The sequence below is a fragment of the Athene noctua genome, chromosome 1 (genome assembly GCF_965140245.1).
Source record: "Athene noctua chromosome 1, bAthNoc1.hap1.1, whole genome shotgun sequence".
In the NCBI taxonomy this organism is placed as follows: Eukaryota; Metazoa; Chordata; class Aves; order Strigiformes; family Strigidae; genus Athene; species Athene noctua.
In genome coordinates this window covers 3115360-3139128 of record NC_134037.1, presented here as the reverse complement: position 1 = coordinate 3139128, position 23769 = coordinate 3115360, and the positions used below count along the sequence as shown (strand labels likewise).

The following is a 23769-nucleotide window of genomic DNA, read 5'->3' as shown; positions in this document are numbered from 1 at the left end:
AGTATGCACGTACTCAGAGACGTGGCTGGCTGATGCACAGGCACAGATTTGCTAAAGAAACACAGAACTCAAATGCAAAAGCTTGTTGGATTGAAATCTCTAGATATTGCTGTCTATAGAATAATTTATCTGGTTTTTTGTCAGGTTTTTTTGTTGTTGTTGTTCACTGGTGGGTAGATCTCTCGGGCCTCATTTTTTAGTACCTATTTCAGTCATTTATGCTCTGAAGTGATAAAAGAATTATCAAAATGTTATCTGTTAAAGTCAGTACAGAAGGGTCTGAACAAACTGGTGATTGTTTGTCTTCAGACTGAGGGTATACTGCTGTTTGCTAAAGAACACTTTATGTTTCATTGGTTAGGGATGGCTTGAAACCTGATTTTTTGGGGGTTTAATTAATTGGTTTGTCCTCCTTGATTTTACTCCTATCAAAAATTAACAAGTATGTCACTTCCCTGTATCAAGGATTAATTAGCTGATTGCAAGGCACTTTGAACATAACTGCAAAACATTACTAAGGTAATTTAAACCAACATGCTGACTTTTTAAAGGGAGAAGAGGTGAACTTGCCTCCCCCTTCTCCCCTCCCCACGAGGCTTTGCCCTACCTGCCATTCCTAAGAGTTATCCTCATGCTGCCATGGGTGAAGACTCAGATGAATTACTTCTCACAATGAATGCATCCTTCTGAAGGATTTTTGGTGTACCAAAGGACCATAATTCTCCCTAAAAATCTAGTGCTTGTTAGAGAGGAGAAGCAAGTCTATATAAAACACTGTCTTTGCACTCACTTTGGAATCACAACTGCTCCTGCTGGGCTTCTGAGATAGACTTGAAAAGGCATCTTGGCTTGCATTATAGGTTAACCCAAATAAACGTTTAGTAAGTAATAGCAGTAATTAGTATTTATAATGAGGTAGTAACAGGCAACCTGAATTAGCCCAAGCTCCCATTGTGCCTGAAACTAAACAAACAAGCAAGCTACTTAGGGAGGGACGGCCATGATTCAAGTATATTTGTCATTTCTTGTCTTACCTCTGAAATGTCGTGTAACATGATATTTAGTACACTTTTTTTTTAGTCATGCAAGCATAATATTTAATAATATATGCGGCCTTCATTTTGCTTCCCTTAATTCCTGTTGGCTTCATACACCCAAGCTGTGTTTAAGTTCTGTCTTCAACTGCCTTTAAATTCAAATAATCCTCATTGCAAGTAGAAGCAGACTTATGTCACGTAAGAACTTAGATGGACTGTAGTCTGTTTATTGCTGAAATGTTTTTGTTTAAGGATTTTCAGACTAAAAGTGTATCAGCAGTTTTCATAGGCATGAAACGTTGAGATAGTTGAGTAATGATTTAGTGTATATTTACAGAAAAAAAAAAGTAGGGAAAATGGCTGAAAACCCTCCTGTTTCCTCAAACATACAATGTTTTTTATGTTGTCTTCTTTTTCAGTTCTAGTGTCACTTTACTGTTAGCATGAATAAATTTTTCGACTGTGGGTCTTACGCAGCTACAACAGTTTACCGAAGTTTTGAGGAAATAATATTTCAATATTTGGGCTTTTGTTATGAAAATTGATTTGGGTGAGCTGTCTGTGTTCCACAATAGACCCTTAGTGAAGTCAACCATGAGCTGGGCAAATATAGCTGTCACTATATCCACATAATTTTAAAATACGGCATTTGTATTTGTGTTTTAATGGGAATTTGCGCAGTTACTACCTAGCCACTTCTTTAATACGTGCTGCATAAGTAGTGGGAAGTATTTAATAGCCAACTTGAGCATTATTAACTGTTTTTCATGTAAGCCAATCCAATTTATTGAAGCTGGTGGTATCTATTAAACAACATTCACTTGCAGCCTGTCCCAAATCAGTAATTTATGTTTATGGCACAGAGGTCTAAATATTCAAGAATGTACATAAAAATTGTTGCCTAAATAATGTTACTACCTTTTCAGTGAAGAAAAACCAGATTTCTTGGCTCCACTCTGGCACGGTTTTGATGCCTGTAAATACTGTTGCACAATTATATATTGTTTTTGTTGCATCAAGACACCTATCTGGAGAGCAAAGGATGGATTTTGCTTGAGTGTTGGTCAGGAGCTCGGGTTTTTTTCCTACCCTCCTCGTTCATTTGTATGGTCTGATACTCAAGTTGTTGCACTGAATTTGAAATTCTGTGAACTGCTCCGTTTTTTTTTTTTTTTTTATAGTCCTTGAAGCTATGGTAGTTGAGCTTCACAATCACTAAATTAATTTGAATTTATTTTTAGTATTTCACATGAGATATGAAAGTACTACCATTTCTGTTTGAGAGATTAAAAGTCTCCAGAGTTCAAGGCCAACTCCAGAAATTCAACTGCAGACGTTTTTTGGTTGTTAACTTGACAGGCTCTCTGGGGCTGTTAGGTATTTGGTGTGGTTTCCCACTCCCACCCCAGAACACTCCTTCAACCAAAATGGAAAAAAGGCCAAACCAACTTCAGAGGCAGACATTTCAGCCATCAAATCTGAAAATATTATTCTGAAAAAGCTGCATTACAGATGAGTGATGAGAAGGGTGTTAGAGTGGAAATACTTCACCCATGTAAATGTGATTGTTTCCTAAAAATCGAGATAAGTCAGGGTGTCTACACAAGGAACATTAGGAATTAACCATTTCACACATTAGTTTATTTGGGAGTAATTATGATTGTGTATCCATGGTGTAAAGAGTACAGTTCGCTCTTACCACAGATTTACTCTCTGATTCTCAAGGAAGAGTGTTTTTTTTTTTTTTTTTTTTTATTTGGCTTAACCAGACTCGCTCGAGATCTTAGCGGATGTTTATGGCAGAGCTGAAAACAGATCCAGGATTTTTCTGATGTGTAACCCTGTGTTTTAACCACAAAATGATCCCTTCTAGTCAGCACGGATACTGGACCTTTTAATCCAGAGTTAAATCTGTGGAGCAAGTCGTGACAGTGTAGCAAAATGTCCTTGCTTTTTTCTAATGCTTCCCCCAGAAAATGGATAGAAAAATCTCTGCTGCTTATTGAAGTGTGTGCATTTAATAACAATACTTTGAAAAAAGAAATACTGTAATCTTTCAGTTGTGCTCTCTATTTTTATTGCTAAAGAAGCAAGACCTTTTTTTTTTTTTTTTTAAAAGAACCCAGTGTTTATTTTCCTTGACGTACTGGCATGATCTCTGGTGTTGATGGAGAGCTCTAGCTTCTAATGAAGCTATTAAGATGCTGCCAGTAATTAGCATCTTTTAAAAAAATGTGGTTTTGCATTTGAATATCACTTTATCAACAAGTGTACTGAGAGAGGAGGCTGCTGGGTGCACTTTGACAACAAGGGTGGAGAGGAAGGAGTTTTCCTGAAGTGCGACTTGAGTAAAGTTGGATCAGCTTGAGCAGTTCTTCAAGGAGTGTGGACTGACGAACTCGCCCGTGGTTGCGCACGTGGAGTAGTAGTTAATGGTTCCGCTTTGCTCGTGGTGGACACTTTATGACTTAGAAACATTGATTATGGTTGATGTAACTGAACCAGGGAACAAGAAGGTGTTGTATTGCTCCATCTTGTTTCAAACTGCAAACTTGTTTTTAAATCTATGAAATGTATAGAATATTATTACCCATTAGGCTGTACCTCCTCACTTAGCTTACAATTGCATTTTGACTTAAATTCACTAATGGTGATGATGTTGATAGTAAGTGACAATGTTGTACAGTAAGACCCAAGCTTCAGATTTGCAGGCTGGTGTTTGTTGGGTTGTTGTGGTGTTTTTTTTTTTTTTACTTTAATGGAATAACTGAATCTTAATGTGGAAGTCTGTAAGTGAAGCTCCACCCCAAAGCTTTATAACACAGTAGTTGTGGCACTAGACCTTAATAGTCCCCTTATCTTTGGGATTTACTCCAAGTACTGTCCTTGGGATGTGGTAGTGGGGAAATGAGCATTGCTGGGTGTGATAGCACTCTCATAACGCTGCTATGGCACCTTCTTCCTCCTGCCAGGTACATCTTGGGTCATGACGAATCCTCATTTTTCTCTTACTATTTGAAAGTAATTCCCAAAGGAACAGCTGCTGTATGTATTGCAGTTGCCCGAGTGGGTATATTACTACCATATAGTTTGTCAATACTGGTGTCAATGTCTTCATAAAACCTTTGTGTAATCCTCTTAGTCAAGCTAAAAATATGCAGGGCTTTATTTTATTGTTTATGAAGATTTTTATCCTGGGCAAGGATGTATTTGCTTCCAACAGATGCACGTGGTATCCATCTGTTTTTTTAATGTTTTGGCAACATTTGTCTAGGGTATTATACCCTATCAGGATCTCTGGAATTGACTGTAATTTCTGCTTGGAATGGTTTAAATGACATTTCTGCTCCAAGTGTAGTGGATATGCATGTGCTGTGTAAATACAGTGATTTTTTTTTTTTTTTTTAAATTACAACTAAAAGAATGATGTAAATAATTGATTTTTCTTGTATTTGATATTCTGCTGAGAAAACAACCCTGATGTTTTAGTGGCGGGGGGGGGGAAGAATTGCTTTGAACTCCCAGCACAAGGCTGGAGAGAGCTGGGTCGTGCTGCTGGGTGATGAGTCATGCTGGTGAGCCGAGCTGGTCGTCGTTTCTGGCACCAAGCTCTTCAGCGTTTCATGCCTTGCCTCGCTCTGCCTATTTGCTTCAAGCAAAATGGTGAATTGCACGCAGTCTGAAAGCACAGACTCATAGAAAAGCTTCCCAGTGGAATTAAAAAAAGAGGCCGGTGCTGGTTTCTACCTATTGCCATTTTGATGCTAAAACCGTAACTTGAAGTTTTAGGGGTTCCTGCAATAAAAATTTCGGCTGTTGTCGTGTCTGATGCACAGGTTTCTGTAAGAAATGAGGTTTCTTGTTTCTCGTTTAACTTGATGTTTTGGAGAAGGTCTCTTAGAAGCCCTTTCTTTGGCACAACCTGCCAACACTGCTGCTTGCAACTTCCTTGTGAAATGATGCTTTAAAAAGCCAAGTAGCAAAATATCAAAACGTGAACAGAACCGCATTTCTTGGGAAGCCTAGGACAATTTGTTTATAACTTTATATTATAGATTACGTTTTCAGATGGCATGAATAACTCTGAGTTTCTGTCTGTCCCCCTGTGACCTTGGCATTTCCAGGAGAGTATCTTTTACTAATTTTGTTAATAAAGAAACTTCTGACTCCTTGTATTTCAAGGACATTTCAAAGACAAAAACCTATGGCTGTGATAGCCTTACCTACAGGAAAAAAAACCTTACTGGTGAGAGTCACTAAAGCCAAAATATGCATTAGGCAGGATTATGGATACAATGCACTTTCAGAACTGGAAACTCAAGTGCTGGGGCTGAGCTGCAATGCCCTGTGGTGTGCTCCATGAAATCGGTGTGTTTTCCACCTGATTACGTTATAAACATTCATTTTTTCCAAAGCCAGTGCTTTGGAAGGCAGATTTCTAATGTGCCCCATCTGTTGATGGGAGGCCGCAGTGGCTGGTGTGTACGGTAACTTAGAAATTAATTACCATCATCTGAAAATATACATAGAATACTTTTTGCTTACAGATGGTTAAAGTCTACGTTCTGCAGACTTCACTAGAGAATGAGAAAGTAAAGCATGACTTGCTGGGAAAAAAAGGGCAGAAAACCTAAAGGTTTTTCTCAGATGTAACTTTTCACACCCTTTCTTCATAAAGGTTTTTTTGTAAGCTTAAGTATAATGGGGCTCCAGAAGCAGTTACATTTAAAAATAATACTAATGCACTGGAATCTTACATGAAAGTACAGCGTGTATGTGCAGTGTGAAAGTACAACAGATTTCTCAATCTGCCAAATGCGTGTGCAGTGCCAGGAGAATAAAGCACCTCGCAGGCTAGCTTTGTCAGAGGAGAGGGGGATCACACTACGGGGTTTGCAACACCACGAAGAGGTTCCTTCCAGCTCCCTTGCTTCCATTTGATGTCAGCCAGCTTATCTCCTCCTCCGAAGATCACAGATGACATCTCAACTGAGCTCGGCAGCAGGCAGCAAGTGATTTCCTGCCTGCTAGGTTAAAACACTCTTTTCCTTGTTACTACCCCAACTTGACCGACAGCGGGTTCTTCCTCTGGCTTGCTCGGGATGCTCCTTGGCCAGCTAGTCAGAGTGTGCTGCTCTGTGGTTTCAGGAGAGATTTGGTGTGGCAGAGGGAGAGCGAGCTCCTGCCGGTGACCTACTGGAGACAATATAGTTAGCGCATCCCTACTGTGACTCTATCAGGGTAATTAGATCCACTGTGCATTGTAGTGCAGCAGAACATCGTCATCCAATAAAGAGCAGCTCAGCAGAGAGAGTTTGCCTGTGCTGGGTTGGATTTTTGGTTGTGGTTTTTTTTTTTTTTTTTCTTTGGGTTATCTTTCCAAAAAGGAGAACTAAGTCGTTTATTCAAAGGCCACGTGTATACCTTTGCTGCTCTAGCTGTATCCTATTCTTGGTGAAGTGTTGTGCACGTTAATATGGTTTACACTGACGCATCCTCCACCCTGAGTAAAGTAAACTCTGCTCACAGGAGTACCCTTTTCCTGCTATACCACATACAATACCTGGCCTGACTTTGTTAAACACCCCAGGCTGAGCCACGGTGTCTCTCCAGCCTCTTTGTTCCAAAGATCGCGCTTCGCACGCGTGCGCAGACGTGCTCTTGCAGTGTCACCGAACATTTCATTTTGCAGATGACTAAACGGAGTCACAAGCTTTCAGCGGCACGGCCAAGGACTTGCAGCTGCCTGGTTTCAGAACTGGGGCTGGACTGCAGGTGTCCTGACTCAACACTATTTTGCTTTTACTACACGATTGACCTTTTTCCCTAAAGGAAGGGTGGTATAATGCATAACTTGGGCAAATGCTGCAAGCGTTTACTAGATGCTCAGTGTTAACTTAAATCATTCTCATTTTCTCACTTGCTCTTAAGAAAATTAATTCACTTGCCAAGATGACAGTCTAAATGACTGCTTTTCAGTGCATGAAGAAATGGGTTGACTCTTTTATCAAAGCGTAATTAAAATGAGTTTCAAGCTTTCTCTCAGCTTATTTTTGAACACTTAAAATGTTCACTGAGCAGTGGTTTATTAAAAAAAAAAATAAAGAGGTATATATTTACAAAGGGATGTGATAAAGACCCTGAATTTAGGCAGTTTTCATCTTCTGAAAGCAAGATGAACTTGTTACCTCAAACAGATGTTTACGTGGTTTAATCTCAACCTGGGGGGGGGGACGGGGGGGGGACGGGGACGGGGGATGACAGGGGCGAAGTAACTTATTTCAAGTCAATGTCTTAAGTATACTGGAAAACATAACAAACAGGAAACCACAGCTCATAACATGAATTTGTGAGAAGCTGGGAGCTGTAAGAGCCTTGGTAGTTTAACCAGTTATTTCCAGAAACCAGTAAAGCTGAAATAATTTCGAGAAGCTTGCAGCAGTAGCCTTGCACTAGCTTTGGAAAAATTAATGATGTTTATAACGTGTTCACTCTCCTTCTTCTCAAACGGTGCTGGCTGCGTAGTGTTTACTACCTGGAGCTGGACAGAGTAGCTTCACATTCTCCACCCATCCCCTGTGTCGGGAGAGGAGCTGTTGTTTGTTCCTGTTTTTGTGCGTGCAGGTGAGGAGATGCTCTTCAGCACGGAAGCAGACTTCAGCGGTGTGTTTTTCTAAGCCGTTTCGGTCCGTAGGAGAGAAATTGTTGTTGACATGGCGAATAGCTCATAGCCTGTGTAATTGCTTTAAGGACAAGCACTGTATGCATCGTTGGAGAGAAGCCCTTGACAGGAGAAGGCTTTGGCTTGTGCCGGCGAGGAAAAAGCAAGTGGGAACAGCTTTCGTGCGAGATGATGGCTGTTAACATCTGTGATGATCCTGTTCACTTATACCTGGGGAAAAGCCACAGGAATTGTCAGTGTCCACTCGCCAGCCTGTGAGTTCTGGATGTTGGGCTAAAAGGGTTATACCTGGAGCAGAGCTCCTGCCTTAGTCATGGAAACCCGCTCGGGTGGGTCTGGGCTGTTTGTGGTGCTTGTCCCTGCGAGAGCTGTCCTGTGTGACCGTGCACTACCCCTGGTAATTCGTGGTATCATAAGTCTTAGCTCGCTTTTCTCCTTCCCTGTTTTCTGTTCATTTTTCTTTCTCCTTTTGACTTTTTTTTTTGCTTATAAGATCATTAATGCTTTTCAGGCAAAGGATTGTCTGCAGAAACCTCTGAATCCACAATGCTTTCGGTTGCTCTGCTGTAGCAAGAGCAGAGGATGCTCCTGACCCTGTATTTTTGCGCATGCTAGATATATTACGAGGGGTAGAATGAAAAATAGTATCAAAGGATCATCTGAGCAGATTTTTGGGAGTAAATAGCAGCTGTTTGAGGTTCTTTCCCTGCCATTGCTTTTCTTCTGTACCTTCGTTACAGCTTGAGAGGTGCTCTCTTAGTTCAAGCCACTTCAGAAGTTTAAGTTTGTGAAAATGTTGGCTGAAAACAGTCATGTCCAACATGAATGAATTTGATAGCCATGCCAGCAAGGGCTGTTGCCCTTGCCAGGGGCCATCTTGCTGTAAAAAAGCATAGCAAAAGATGGTAGATGATTTTGTGGCTGTAGGGGAGACCAGACTTCAGGCGCCTTGAACTATAGAAATGAACAAGTCTCAAGCCACAGCATACAGGTTTTGCAACTGGTGTGTCAGGAATGCTTGTTATCTATACCTTGTCTCCAGCCAGATGCAAATTCTGTTTATTTAAACTGATTTAGATAAAAAGACCATTGCGGTACATCTACGGGCTTGGTGTTCCAGTTTCCCGTAGACGTGTAGCTAGATTTGGTCTTGAACATAATCTTCAGCACAAGAGCACGATGTACTGATACTAGGCTGCTCGGAAACTTTTGCAAGCAAGGTTAAACCGTTTAAGAAAACTTTTTGAGAAGTTCAGGAGTATTTTTACTTTTAAAAGGATAGCTGTCGCTTTAAGTGGATATATATTTAGGTTAAACTCAATCTTTATTGCACATAAGTATGAAAGTGCTGTCTGTAATGTGATCCAGCAGGCCTTTGAATGCTTTGCTAAGCTCCTTGGTGCACCTCAGCTACAGCAGAAACCTGTTAAATGAATAGCCTTGGTGGCTAATACTATTTGCAGCGTATTTTCTCCGGTTTGAAATGCTATTCGAGGATCTTTGCTCTTTCAACTTTTAAACGTGTAGCATCACGGTGAAAAAATTCCGTCGGTCCTCATGGGTTGCCTTTGCTGCGGTCTGCTTTCCTGGGCATGGATGCAGGTTGGGTATGCTTCTTTTGATCTGAGCCTGTTTTTTTCTAAATAAAGTTTCACAGGCATTACTGAATTTTTAGAAATAATTTTTGTACCCTGAGAGGTAAATTACTAAACCACAGTAGCCTCTGTAATTAGGACCATTAGCAAGAGAAGTAAACAAGTACACAAATATTATAATGTTGGTCCTCACTTATTCCATGATTTTGGTTACATTCTTTTGGTATTGATGTTAAAAAAAAAATTATAAACCTTTTTTGTGTGTGTGTGGTGGGCACTCAGTGTTCCTTTTATGTGCCCCTGGGCAGGCCATGTTTCAACAAAGCATCTCTCCTCTAAAAGCCCCTGCTGAAGGGAGCACCTCACAATCTTGGTTGCAGAAACAGTGAGTGAGCAAGAAGAAAAACTATAAAAACCCATTACAAGAATAGGAGGAGCAGTGCCCATGGAGGAGAGGATGCTGCTCTGATATTTTGAACCTTTCTCTTTGTGGAGGGGAATTCAGGGACAACAAAAAGAAAAGAGGGAGGAGGAAAACTGGATAAAAGTATTAGAGAAGAGGAAGAGAAGGAAGACAAGGGCAGGCTGGAATGGAAGGCAGAAGGCTAAAGGATAGGCGTAAGTACTTATGCATGCTAATTAAGTTATTTAATTTTTGTAGAAAAATCTGTTATTGTTCCTTTTCTGGTGGGGAGGGAGGCTTTGGTAGAATGGTGCAAATTTGCCCGTGCTTGGATGTGTTAGGCAGCTAAATAGGACAGGTTTCTTTTGTGTTTGATTGAGTTGCCAAGTCAGCGTTGCATTAATTGCTCAGTTTAGAAAGAGTATGGTAATAATACAAATGTCTGTCAGAATAGCAGGGTACTCAGGAAAAGTTTCTAGGCTGCTGCAGTCATTGGTGGGAGGTAAAAGTGTCAATCTTCATGTAGTCTGCTGTCATGAAAGTCTTCTCCAGCGCTGGAGCGGGGAGAAGGGACTGACACGACGTGCTGTAACAGCTGACAACTTTGCACATTTTTACCTCTGGAAATTTTAATCCCTGAGCAAACCACTGGTTTACTGGGAAAAGGTGATCCTCACCAGTGGTAATGAGCTGTGATGTACTCATGTTTAATAATGGGCATCGGGTCTTTGGATTTAGCAGTGATATGCAAATATTTATCTCCCGTTTTGGTTTGTTTGAGGAATGAGAACATGGGAGGATGTCTGTGACCTTGATGATTCACCTGATAAGCCAGTCGACCTCGTCGTGGTGTCTTGGTGGGAAGAGCCTCCTCTCTTGTGTGATAGTTTGGATGTGTCTGTAGTTAATGATGAGCCTCGTTGAGACTTCTTCTTGGGTAGGAGGCATTATCCTCAAACAAAGGCTGGAATTTCTGATGACCTATCTCTGATGTTGATGTATGAATGGTATTTACCCAAGGCTTTCTCCATTTTTTGAATATTTTAGCAAGCATGTTTCCCTTGGGGGTTGGATGTGTTTCTTCTGCAGCCTGCTGTAGCCTTGCTTCTAGAATCAGGGAATGCGAAGAGTCCACCTGTTTCAATTACCTTTCTGTAAGGTTTTGTTAGGACTGGGTAACAAGATTAAATTGTTGTGTAGCAAGTTATAGTGAATTAGATCCACGCAAAAGCCTTACTTCATTATAGGAGGGTCAGAATATATTTTACACTCTCTTTAGCAAATTGTAGTCCTTTCCAGTTTGTCTTTTTCTTGTAGCATCAAATCATTTGTTCATTTTCTAGTAGCTCCAGCCCTTGTTCATATACATATTTTTCTTAATGGCTTACTAGTTATTAAAAAGATATTTAAATTTTATGTAGTTTCAGCACAACAGCTGCTTTGAGAACTCTTGACAACCTCCCTTCCCCTGCTTTCAGTCTTGTTTTCTACTATTTGATTTACTCTTTTGTTTCAGTTAATAGTGATGGTAAAAGTCCTCTTGGTTAAAGCAAGTCTGTTTTAAACAAAATAACCTGTGCTGAGGAAGAAATATGGAACTCTAGGAGTGGTAGAAAGCATGGAATTCTGACAGCATTGTTTTTCATTTTGTAATAGTTTCTTCTGACTTCACTAGAGACTACAGCAGTGATGTCAGCCAGGATACAGTTTATGTTCTGTCTGTCACCCGAGTGATAGATTGCACTAAGTCTTGCCAGAATCATAAATTGCCTGGGAGATTGTAGTAAGTTGTTGGTGGAATTCTGCAGAGTAGGAGCCAAGACTTGAGAACTTCAGGAGAAGCCTCTTGAAGAGCAATCTAAGGATGAAAATCTTCCTGTTCCCTTTAAAAGTTATGTAAAGTCACATCCTTGAACACTAGAAGGATGAAACTCCTTATTCACACTGTAATAATTAATACATTATCACCACTTCCAGTTGTCATGCTTTCAAAACGTTGTCTCAACAGGTTGCATAATAAGATGATTTGGACCATCGTAACTATAATAAGGCCATAAAACTATTTATTTAGAAAAAGCTCTAAAAGGGAGATTGCAGAAACAGAAAGCAGATGTGATGCCAGCAGTGAATGGGATTTATTTTGATTTATTTATTTTTTTAATCAGTGTAAAAAAAGTATAAAGTCTCCGTAAAACAAACTTTAATTTTACAGAGGGAGCTTGTGACAACAACTCAGCGTCCAGAACGTACCCTTGCTACTGATGGCATCTTTTTTTGATTTAGTTAACGAGGTATTATAGCCAGGAGTATTTTTTCAGTATAATTATTTCGTTGTGACCAGCACCGCAGAAGGTATTTCATAACCGTCAAATCTGTAAGAGCCAACGTGTGTAAGTAGTAAATTACAATGTGGAGCAGGCAACACAAATCACCTGTAAAGAGGTGGATCAGGATGGATGAAGAGTAGTGGTTGAACTTTATGGGGAATGAGGGCGTCAGCGTAGTGAAGAGGTGAGATTTGAGCTACGCAGAGGTAGGAGTAGAGGGGTGATCTCAGTATCGATTTATCTATTGGATTTGTACTGATGGAGGGTGTATCCCAAAGAACTACTCCAGGTAGCATGGAGCAAACTTGTTACTCACTGGAGAATTCTGGAAGAGGTAGAAGAGACTTAATAAATAAAAGGTGCAGGGAAAAATGGTCACAGATCAGGGAGGGAGGTGAAGTAATTAGACACTGTGGAAGATCTCATCTATCTTTGGAGAGTGGCTTATTAAAACAACCCCAAGGATGATGAAGACCCTCCATTGTGAGGATAAGATGCACTTTGAGGACAGACAGCCTGTCCCTCAGCCTGTGTGGTTTGGAAGTTTGAGTCTTCCACTCCCAATACAGAAGATGCAGCAGAAGGGTTTCCCACGTTATATCGGATCTTAGGGTTGGACCTGGCTGTTTTGGTAGGAGGTGCCCTGAATTTTCCTTGCAAAAGAACTTAAGAAATGCATTTCTCAAAACCCTGAAGCCAAGTAAATCCTGTTGTCTGAATTAGTGTTTTTGAAATAGTAAGCCTGGCATTAAACCATGGAAGGTGTGAACTGTAAAGACACTGATGGAACTGGAAAACAAGACAGGGAAAACTAAGCAGGTTAAAAGCAATGATCAGATCTTGGGTGGTAAGGAATTTAAAAATAATTTTGGACGGTTTTGACTATTTGGAAGATTTTGTGGGTTTGGAAGAAAACAAATCAGCTTGCATGGAGTAGCCTTCAAAAATATTTAATTCTAATTTTAGTATATAAAGTAAAAGGTTCCAAACAGGCAATTTCATTAGTATGGTGGCGGGGCCTTCGTTGCCTCGTTCAGCAAAGCACTTGAGAATAGACTACAGGACCCATCCTGCTTTTGGGGTGGGCAAGATCAATTCATAGATATCTTCCCTCTAATGTCTGTTTCCTGTGAATTATATTTTTCTGCTGTATAAAGAGTATAAAAAAAAAAAAAAGCTGTGAGGAAGAGCAAATGCCAAATCAAAGAAAAAACCTCAGAAAAGCTTTTGCTTTAGTGTCCATAACTGACCAACGACGATGGAAGTCCTGTTGATCCTTTTGGTCAGCTGGCGAAACACCTCCAACTTGAAGCATGCAAAAAAATCCCCCCCTTTTTTCTGCAAAAAAAACCCCAAACCATCTTATCTCCAGCCAATATATATGTCTCAAAGAGGAAACTGGGATTTAATTCTGCACAGTCAACTTCCTGCAATGTGTCTGAACTTCTGCAGCTCCAGCCCGCTGCATAACCCAGATCTTTTCAGCTTGTTTGTGCTGACCAGACAAAAGGCGGCTCAGTTGCCTTCTTGCTTGCAGAATAGAGATGAGATGCACTGAAAAATTAGCAGCCAGCCAAGATTTTGAAAAAAATAATGAATAGGAAGCCGGTAAGGGGAATAAATTCAGATGTTATGAATTCTTTTAATTACTACTTCATTGAAATCTCTCTGTAACATTTCCTTTGACTGATTCAGCACTCCCTAAAAACCGATTTGGCTTCCAGCTAAAGGCTAAAAACTGTCTGCTGCTCATGTTCAGACCTGAAGAGTTCTGGAATAGAAAAAAAAAAATCTCCAGAAAGTGTAATGGCTATTTGGTGGTTTGCCAATTTGACCAGCAAGCTGGGGGTTGTGTAGCCCAACCGTCTTGCAAGTCCCAAGGAGCACAAAGGCTGCTCACACCAGTAGATACCAGAGCTGATCCTGGATTTGTTGTCTTGCTTATTCTGTGTCGCTCTGGGCACTAAATATCTAAATATTTGATGCTTTGATGATAGGAGCACCTCATTATTGACATTATCAAGTGGTTTTAAAAAAGCTGTTAAATTTTCAAGCTTTCCTACTCACATCACAAAGTTTCAGATACATCTCGGTGCATAGAGTGCCATATTCAGGGCTCCCACTTGGACGACTTTTGCTTAAAAAGTCTCTTAAAATCTTTTCTGTGCACCCCCCCCCCCCCCCCCCCCCCGGCAATCTAAAGGCTGCCAGAGGTTTTTTTTCATGCTGTGCTTGTTGCTAATAAAATAATGAAGACTTCTAATATAATTCTACTTCGGGTATATTGGAAGAAAAGGAGGGTTAATCCCAAGCTGTTGCCTGTCCCTTTCAAAATAAAATGAAGTTTGACTAATAATACTGCATACAAGGAATTAATATTCCAGCCAAAAGGTACCCAGTGAATAGGTAGTGAGATAATTTTTTGAAATAAATACCATTCTTATGTCATTCTTTGACAAAAATGAATGCTTAGAACAAGGAAAAAAAGAGTTAAAAAGAGGCAGGATAGGTTTGCAGAAGGTCATGTAACCTTAACAAACTTGTTTCACCTCTGTCAGAAAATAAGAAAACCAGAGTAAAAGTCTAGAAATAATTGGCTTTAATCTCCAGAAGGCTTCAGATTGTAACCTAAGTCGTTCTTACATTGGTGTGATAACGCTCAACTGGTTTAAAAAAAGCCCTTTTCTGAGGGATCTGGATGAGTGATAATAAGCAGTGAGTGGAGAAACCATTACCAGTGCCACACTCACTACAAAAGGAGGAATTAAGAAAAGAGATGTTTTAAGAGCCTGAAATGTGAAGTTGTAACCAGAAGAAAGTTGCCACAAAACCTCCCTTGACAATAAAAGACTTTAAATGAGGCTGAACCCAGGAGCGTGTAGAAGGGAGGCGAAGCAGCGCCGCGGCAAAGGTCGTGTAACCAGCATCAAGGAACACCAGTGCTGGAGCTCCCAGCCCCTGGGTTAACACTATCCCCGAGCGCTGTGCGGGGAGTAAAATGATGCTGTTCCAGCACAAGGGTGAGGTTTAAAAAAAAAAAAAAAGGAAAAAAACCAAAGATAAATGTCTGTCTCCAGTGATCTGCGATGAGTAAACTGCTCAGCATCTGATGTTTCTTCTCTCTGCTCTCTAAATGTTGCAGAATTTTTGCTCCGCTGCTTCAACAGTCTCTCTTGGTTTGCAGGAGAGATCCCACTTCGTGTTTAAAACGTTGAGGATTACGCTGAGCAGAGCTCGTTGGGCTGGGGAGGCCGGATGGGCACTGGATGAGCAGGTACCGGTTGACGTTGCGTCGTGCCCGAGCGTGGCTGTAGCAGAGCTGCACCCCTGGGGACGCTGCTGCTTCCACCCAGCTCCCTGCCTTGCGCCGTGCTGGTTCAAAAGAAAACAAGCTTTTCCTTACATCTTTTTGACGCTGCTTCGGCACGTTCCCCTAGCTTGAGCAGTAGCATCTCTCCGTGACGCCAGGCTTTCTCTGACCTTGTTGGAGGATGAGCTTTATCTTTCTTGGAGAGCTTTTGTTCCAGAATAGGAAGCTTGTGTTGCTAGGGAATTGGCATTTGCGTGGGGCTTGAACAGCCGTGGTTTTCTAAGCTTCTGAAAATTTTACTCTGCAAAACCTGCTCATGTGCTTGAGGGATGAGCCTGAGTGCTGACTGGTGTTTTACAAGACCCCTTGATGAGTAGAAATGAACCTTTTGTCATTTCCAGGAGACTGACTCTCCGTTAATAGCGGTTCCATCTCCGTCTGATGTCGACACACGCACGCAAATGCCTGTGTTGAGTCAGAACGATGAAAATAATGGAGCCAGAAAATCCCCTCCTTCAAAACGGGGAAAAAAGACTATTTCCTGAGCTTTTGCAGCTTCTATTCATAGGAGTCTGCTGCTCTGCTCCGAAGCAGGAATCAATTAGAAATGCCCATGACACTGTCTTCTGGAGCTGTGTCTTGAGGGATACCAGCCTTGTAAATCGGTTTGTGGCCTGGTTGCCTGAACCCAGCAGAGGGGGAAGGTTGAGCATGTGTTTGTGTCTCTTGCTGGTAATTATAACCCAGAGGAGCGTGAGGAGGGAGGAATGTTTCTGGAGGCACGTGGAGCCTCAGCATTGCCTGCCAGTAGGGATGGTACTACGGTCCACACCTCATTTAAAAAAAAATACAAATGACCTAGTTTATGAAGCATATGGTCTCACCAGGGCTCTCTGGGGCTGTCTTCGTTCTCTCTTCCTCATGTGGACCAGGCTGGGAATCCATTAGGAAGAGCACAACATCAGGTTTAAGCCCCCACAATCAATGCTTTACAGGTATGTGCTCCTCACCCTGAGAATTTACAGGCTTGTCCCATGAACGAAGGACATGAAGAGGGCTGAGGTAAGGGTGGGAAGAGGCACGCTTCTTTTTTGGCTAGCTGCTTGCCTGGCCTCCCTTGCTCTTTGCCTCGTTTTAGCCCCTTCCTTTCCTTTTGCTGGAGACCAGGAGATGTGGAGTCTGGCATGCCCAGGGGTTTTGGGGGTGGTGGGAGAGGTCCAGGTTGTGCTGGAGGTGCTGCAAGGAACCTTAAAATCACCGTGAACTCTTCTGCATTTGAGCACGCTGAATCTTTTTCCTTTATTCTTCTTGCCTTATTTCTCTACCAGCTTATACCAAAAATAGATGGTGCTGGGAACGTTGGAGCTGCGCACATTTATCCTCTCCAAATCACCATATATGCCCCTACGAAGCTGACATTTACTTTTAGAATTTATTCCACTTTTCTTCATTCCAATGACGAACCCTTTAATTGTTTGGTGAGCTTGTGTTTTTAATTGTCTGTATGGGTCAGCAGCATGTGGTAGAGCCTTTAAAGTATTGTTTCAAAATAGTGATCCCTTTGGGAAATGTCTGTTTTTCTCTGTTCTGCAATGGATCTCTCTCTCTCTCGCAAAGGCTTAGTTTACATAATATCTGAGTGCTAATGTAGAGCCTTTTGTAAATACACTAAGATGCTTACTAAGCTGGTTGCCTGCTTGTCTACATAACAAAGCCGAGAGTTATGTAGTGGGTGTAGAGAAAGGGTGTGACATGTACTTTAACCTATTAGGCTTGCTAAATCTGGGGAAAAGGGCTTTTGCTTTATTAATTGGGATGGTTATCTGCGTGCTGGGTTTGTTTCGATGTACAAAACCCGGAGCGTTTTGCCGGAGCGTGGTTCGTGTTAGAGCGAGGGCTTCATTTCCAAAGAAATACAGTTTCGTGGTCTTTTTGGCTTTCAGAAAAGCTAGTGCCAAAGTCTTCAAGGGTATTTTTTTTTTTTAACATTGCACTGTGTCTGTTTGCATTTTGCCGCAGTGTTTGATTTGAAGAGTTTGCTTTCTCAATTTTGTTTTTTACGCTTTATTTTCCGAAACCCCAAATGAGAACCAGAAAAATTGTAAAACGCTGAAAACTTTACGGCATCTCCTTATAGAGACTAATAACGTGTGGCAGTTAGTGAGCAAATTGTACAGGAAAAGGGACTACTAGAAAACTCTCATTTTGCTAATACTGACTCCAGACCTCATGGTAGGTTTTTACCTTTATCTTCTGACTCATAGTGCGAGGCTTTTTTTTCCAGTATAATTTGTTGTAAATGACAACCTTTCAAATATGACTGCTAACTTTCCCATAAGTTATTTTTCAACTGTTCCTCGTGTTTTACCTCTGTATGAGTAATTTCATAGAGGCAAAGCCTGGGTAAAAGTAATTTATTGCTGAAGATTATGGGAAATTAAATCAAGGCTCACTGCAGAGCTGAGGCTTCAGAAATTAAAATCTCCGATTGCTGAGTCAATTAGGATGTCGGGGGGTAATTGCTGGAGGTCCTGGCATTTCGAAGAAAGAGCCAGTTAGTTTTGCTGGGTGATAGGGAGCTCAAAAGCACTTACTGACCAGATACAGTCCCTTGCTGTGTGGTATTTCTGTGCGAGAGAGCCATCGTCATGTGTTCGTTTGGGTTCTTAAAGCATGGGCTGTCTCGTTTTACCTGCTAAACCACTTTCTTCTTGTGGCCTTGGGGCTACACTTGGTATTTTTAAAGTGGATTTGTTCAATGATTTTCAAGCGAGAAATACATATTGTGGTGGGCTGGACCCTACTGCAGTTTTGCTGGTGTCTTTGCCTATAAATATGTCTGTTCTTTGAAGGGGCATATAAGTAATAAGCTCACTTCTGGTTTATGTTAACGCATGAGATCTCTTCTTAGGAGAACATGATTTTAAATATTTTATTTACTCGTAACACAGACCTTACTGGCATTCTGTAAGAAGAAACAAAATTGCCAGTTAAAGTAAGTAAAACAACAAAAAAGAATAAGGCATAAATGTGTTTAATATACCCAGTACCATAATGAAATATTCTAATTGCAGAGGCTTTGTTCCAAAGCACAAGTTATATTGACATTTAGCTCCCAGGTGACTTTACAAGGCGGGCAGTTAAGAAAAAATAAAAATGACTTGCAAGCTGAGCAGATTTGACATAAGTAATTTTGAACATAAAGTTGCATATTAAATTTCTTTTCCTTTATATGCTGGAGAAAGATTCTTAAGGATTTTTCTCGAGGAAACTTGGAGATCTTTTCTCCTATTGTTGCACTGAGGACTTGGCACTACGAGCATTCGTCGGTATTACTGACATAAAATACTCCAGACGTGGAGAGGGGAGGATCTATTACTACACATACAATGAAGCAAGAAATTATCTCTCGACCGAAGTGGTTCCCATCAATCAGACGAAGGGGGGAAAAAAAGTGCGCTGGCATGATGGGAGCTGCAGATATATTTGGGCTTCGGGATATCGTGGTGTTGTGATGTCCAGTGTGAAAGCGTAGCTTATAAATGGGAAGAATAAGAGATGGTTGTGTGGCTTTGTAGCTGCGATAGCCTTCTGCTGGCGTGGTTTGCATTGAAGCCCCACAGCTGCTGGCACAGCACTTCAATTTTGCATGCGGCTTGCTCAGCCAAGATTTTTTTTTTTTTTTTTTCCTTCTCCTCTATAAGTGAAATAATTTAAAACAGTATTTCATGCCCTTGAATATTTGTTCCGTCAGAAATGAGCTTATTTTTTATTAAGCTTTTGATCTATTATATATTAGAAAAACATACAATATTGCGCCGTAGAACCGGTCTGCCGTTGTACAAGCTTTCTCCTCCTCCTAGTGTCATTCTTTTTCCATATGCTGATAAACTGGCAAATGTAACTTCTGCTGTAGTTAAATTGGACCAAGATTTTTCATTTGCATGCTTTAGCTGTAATAATAACATGGTTTATGAGAAGTAGATGGGCATAGCATTTTTATTCTTGAATAGCCTTGGTGGTTGTGTCCCTTTATTTTGTGAAATGGCTTTGCTGTGGCTTCCAGTTTTCTTTTCTTTGCTCAATGGCTTGTTTTTTCCAAAGATCAGCATGTGTTGTGGTCCACTGTCTGAGAGGCTCCCCTGCAGCGTGCAGCATCAGTGGTGGGGCTGATCCAGACACGCTTGAGCTAAACCCTCCACTTCTTTGAAGCAAGGTTAATATTTTGCATCTTAGCACTGTCCCACGTTTGGGAGTATCTCCCCGATGTGTAATTTTGAGGTAGGACCTCAGCTGCCTATAAAAGGACTTGTTGAGTTTTCAGTGGCATAAGACAAGCAGCAGTGTGGATGAGGCTGTGATGGGCTAACGGTGCACGATGCATCGGGGGCAAAATATTTGATGGCTGGTTACAAATGTGAAGGTGCCATCCTGCAAAAATAAAAAGGACGAGCAGCAGATTGAAACAGTGCAACTGGGAGAGCAGACCTGGGTTTGTTAGCCTTTGGAGTTACAGGACTCTTTCTGTGTGCATTTTCTTTGTTTTAAGTTAAATGTGTTTGTTGCTGATATTTTTCAGCAACTCGTTGCAGGGGTGTAAATGTTTTAAGGCGGAAGGATGGAAATAAATTGAGGTTGAGATGAGACTTTTGAATTGTGTCTCTTTTCCCCTCTAAAAAGGCAATTGTTTCAGAGTATGATGCTGAGAATCTAATATATAAAAGCGACTGGAGGAAGTCCTGAGGAAAGGATGACCTCAAAAATTTAGGATGTGCGTGGAAAGTTTCAGGGCGTATTCTTGTAGCTGGGAATCGTATCGTTTCTGACTTCACCCCTGAACTCCCTTGCTGGTTGTGATAGCAGGGATCTCAGCACGCAGCTGTCTGGTAGTAGTGATCCTGGCTTCTTCCATAATTTGCAATAGCAACTTTGAAATGCTTCTCTTGTTTCACTGCAAGTAGTTGACCATAAACTGCATCTACACAGAATTAAATCGAAGGAGAAATTAGTGAATAATCTTTCTACAGTTTTCCTGCTGCATAGTCTGTGGTCTTGCCTTTTCGGTGTTTTACTGTGGCATTGTACCTGCGTTACTACATGTCCCTGTTAAACAGACCTGCTAGGTTGATTTCATATTCTTTTAGAGAGATAAAGTCTTTGAACAAACCTAGAATTACTCATGATGTCAAGATGCGTTTTCATTATACTTAGCATACTTCTCTCCCCCCCGCCCCCCACAACAGAAGAAGGCAGAAAAGGGGAAAGAGAGTGTATTCTTGGCAATTGAAGCATGCAGCAATCTGGAGTTATTTATATGTTTGGAATGGAGAAGAATGCAATCATAAAATATTAATACTGCTTTATAAAATTAAAAAAAAAAACCAAAAAACCAACAACCCAACTCTCTTTGCAGCGGGTTTAAAGCCTGGTGGAGCATTCGTGGTGCTCAGGCAGCTCTGGTTCCTCGGGAGCTGCTCTGGGCCAGAAACGCTTCTGCTCAGGTCTTCCTGTTTAGTGCTAAACAAATATTTGTGCTAGCATTTATCTTTGTGTTAGAAAATTCGCAGTGGTTCTGTATCATTGGTAATAGTGCTTTTAAGTAGATTATATTATTAGTGTTTACATAGCGTATTTGTCCTAGAGAATTGGTTCTAGCTAGGCTAGCCCTCGCAGCGGCGTGCTGCTTGGCTTCTCGTCCTTCTGACTTTAAAGACTCCAACACGAGTGCCAAGCTTGTCATGGAAACGGGTGCTTGCTCAAGGTACTGGGCTTGCCTTTTGATTCAGAGGAGGAGGAAGAAGAGAGGCTGAATAGGCTGTGGGTCCTTCCCTTCCAAGAAATGGTAACAAGTAAGCTTTGTTGGATTTTCTTTACCCACTTCAAAGGAGGAGAAGGCACTTTCAGTAAGAAATCATGAAGGGACAGATAATTTTCAGCATCTGCTGTGTTTTTTTAAGGAGAGGACCTGTTAGGACTGGAAGACCCGGGTGTTCAGGAGTCTAGAATTCCTGGATTCTGATAAATGATGTAATTCCTTGCTTCGTGCCAGAACTGTTGGAAGCATAATATTTTTGAAAAATGTCATTTCCATATAGTAATCTATGTATTTGCATCCAATCCTTCTTCCCCCCTTCCCCAACCCTTGGATGGAGTTGTTCCCCAGCTCTTGGAAGGATCTGTTCAGGGACAGATCATTGAACTAGAAGCGCTTGCCAAGTAGGGGAGAGTCAGGTTCAGGCTGAGTTCCTCCATTAGAGCCCTTATTTTATGTTTAGAAGATTCATAAACTGTTTCTTGTGCTCAGAACCTAAAATGATAGGGATTGATACCTGTGAAAAATTGCATATTGTTGCCTGGAAAAAATAACATGTTGCAAACAGCTTGGAATTACTGTTTTTAGGAGTCATCTTAGATGGTCTCACAGGCTGTTTGTGTCACAGGAAGGTTTAAGATGAGAAAGCTGGAGGCCACTGTGTGCAAGATCATGACATTTAGTCTTCCACTTACCTGTGTGGCCATCCTGCAACTGGGAATATGACATGAGAATAGCTCAGAGGTCAGCTAAATCCCCTTGAGAGAACGTTGTTAATATATTTATGGTATATTTTTATAATTTATAAATTGATATATTATTAATATATAAAGTCTAAATTTTTAGCATGTTTTGCTTCCTCTCTTGCGCAGCGTTAAGATGATGCACCCGTAATGCTTTATGTGAATTGGGAGGGAGATGCCTGTTTCACCAGCTTTGTGGAGTAGTGGCATTTTTGGGAAAAACATGTCTTAAGCAGAGCAACAGCCTCCAGCAGCCCTTCTTTTCCTTGGAAGTTGACTCCTGGTGGTTGCTGTTGGGTTGTGAGCTAACCGGGGCTGTGGAGGGCTTGGCCCAAGGCTCGCTCAGAGTCCTGCGACCTTGCATTTAGCATAAAGAGCCAACCATGATAGATGAATTAAGTAAAACGATTAAGGACAAGAAGCTCAATGAATGGCCACTGAGAATTGCATATTAAATGGGAAATAAATTTGCTGCAATCATCTGAAACCTGAGCACCCCACAGCTAAGGATAATGCAGTACACCAAGAGGAACTGAAGAATCACAGAATCATCGAATCACAGAATGGTTGGGGTGAGAAGGGACCTTTAAAGATCGTTCAGTCCAACCCTCTTGCAATGAGCAGGGACACCTTCCACTAGATCAGGTCGCTCAGAGCCCTGTCCAACCTGGCCTGGAGTGTTTCCAGGGAGGGGGCAGCCACCACCTCTCCGGGCAACCTGTGCCAGTGTCTCAGCACCCTCAGCGTAAAACATTTCTTCCTTATATCTAGTCTGAATCACCCCTCTTTCAATTTAAAACCATCACCCCTTGTCCTATCGCTACAAAGAGCATGTGAGGCCCAACCTTCATCTCGGGCAGGTTCTTTGCCTGTCAGGCAAGGTGAGGTTGAGATGGTCATCGCTGCATGATCCCGGGCGGGTGGTGGATGCTCTCACATGTACCCCGCTCCTTAGGGGTGATGAAGGAACATCTCCATTGGGGCAGCTTCAGATTGGCTGGTCCAACAAAACAGTCAGGTCTTTTATCCCAAATTAACTCTTCACCCCACCCTGCCTGCAGAATCCCTAAATACCTCTGAAAATTTACTTTACTCTGGTGGGCGCCAGCACTTTTCGGTAAACTATAAATGCTATTACCCAAATTGAGTCTTTTTTTCCCCACATGGAGAAGGTTCATAAACTGGGAAGTCTTAATGAGATTGCAACCGGTGGATCCAGTCTACACACAAATATTATCATTACAAAATTTCAGGCCTGTCTTTAAGAGCGCATTTGTTAGACATTGTTTCTTGTTGATGTCAGTTTGTTGTTATCCACGGAATTAAACAAATTCTTAGTTCTTGACCTCTGCTCCCATAAGAGAGGTCTCTATCTTTGCTTAATCTTAGCTTAATTCTCACATAATTAATGAAATATCCATTTGAGCCTGGGGCAAATGTTCTTTATTTCATCAGTTGACTAAAGTTCTTGGCCGCAGTCACCTCTGCCAGGAGAGTTAACGAGTTACAGGCATTTCTGTTGAGTCCACCACTCGCAGGTTTTGCTTTACTACCAAGTCATATGTCCCTTCTCCCCTATGTACGTCCCTTATCCCAGCTTGCCTGACACAGTTGCATATTTTGGGGGGAGTCAAATTTATGTATATCCCTTTCTAAATCCCAAGCACATAAAGGTGAAGCCAAACTATGGGGTTTTTTTTTTAGATGTTAAAAGAGGTTTAGCCTTCCTGTTAGGCAAACTGGAAAAGATAACCTCATCACCCAGTCTGTTATTTCCTATGCTGGGAATAAAGAGAAGAAACTACTGTTTCTCAAACCACATCCATAGGGACTGAAATCTGCACAGAGGAGGTTTGTGAG

General features: G+C 41.3%; 1 protein-coding gene across 9 annotated transcripts in view; it reads left to right on the top strand.

Annotated features, from left to right (window-relative positions):
- NCOA1 (nuclear receptor coactivator 1) overlaps positions 1 to 23769 on the top strand; it is a 190020-nt gene that overhangs the window by 10973 nt on the left and 155278 nt on the right. For 7 of the 9 annotated variants that reach the window (XM_074895426.1, XM_074895423.1, XM_074895421.1 and 4 more), the window contains exon 2: positions 15229 to 15318. The exons of 1 other annotated variant lie outside the window; for it this stretch is intronic. The gene's annotated coding sequence lies outside the window, so the exon portion shown is untranslated. Of the gene's footprint in view, positions 1 to 15228; positions 15319 to 16682; positions 16833 to 23769 lie in introns of all 9 variants that reach the window. One more of the 9 variants, XM_074895420.1, reaches the window with a different exon arrangement.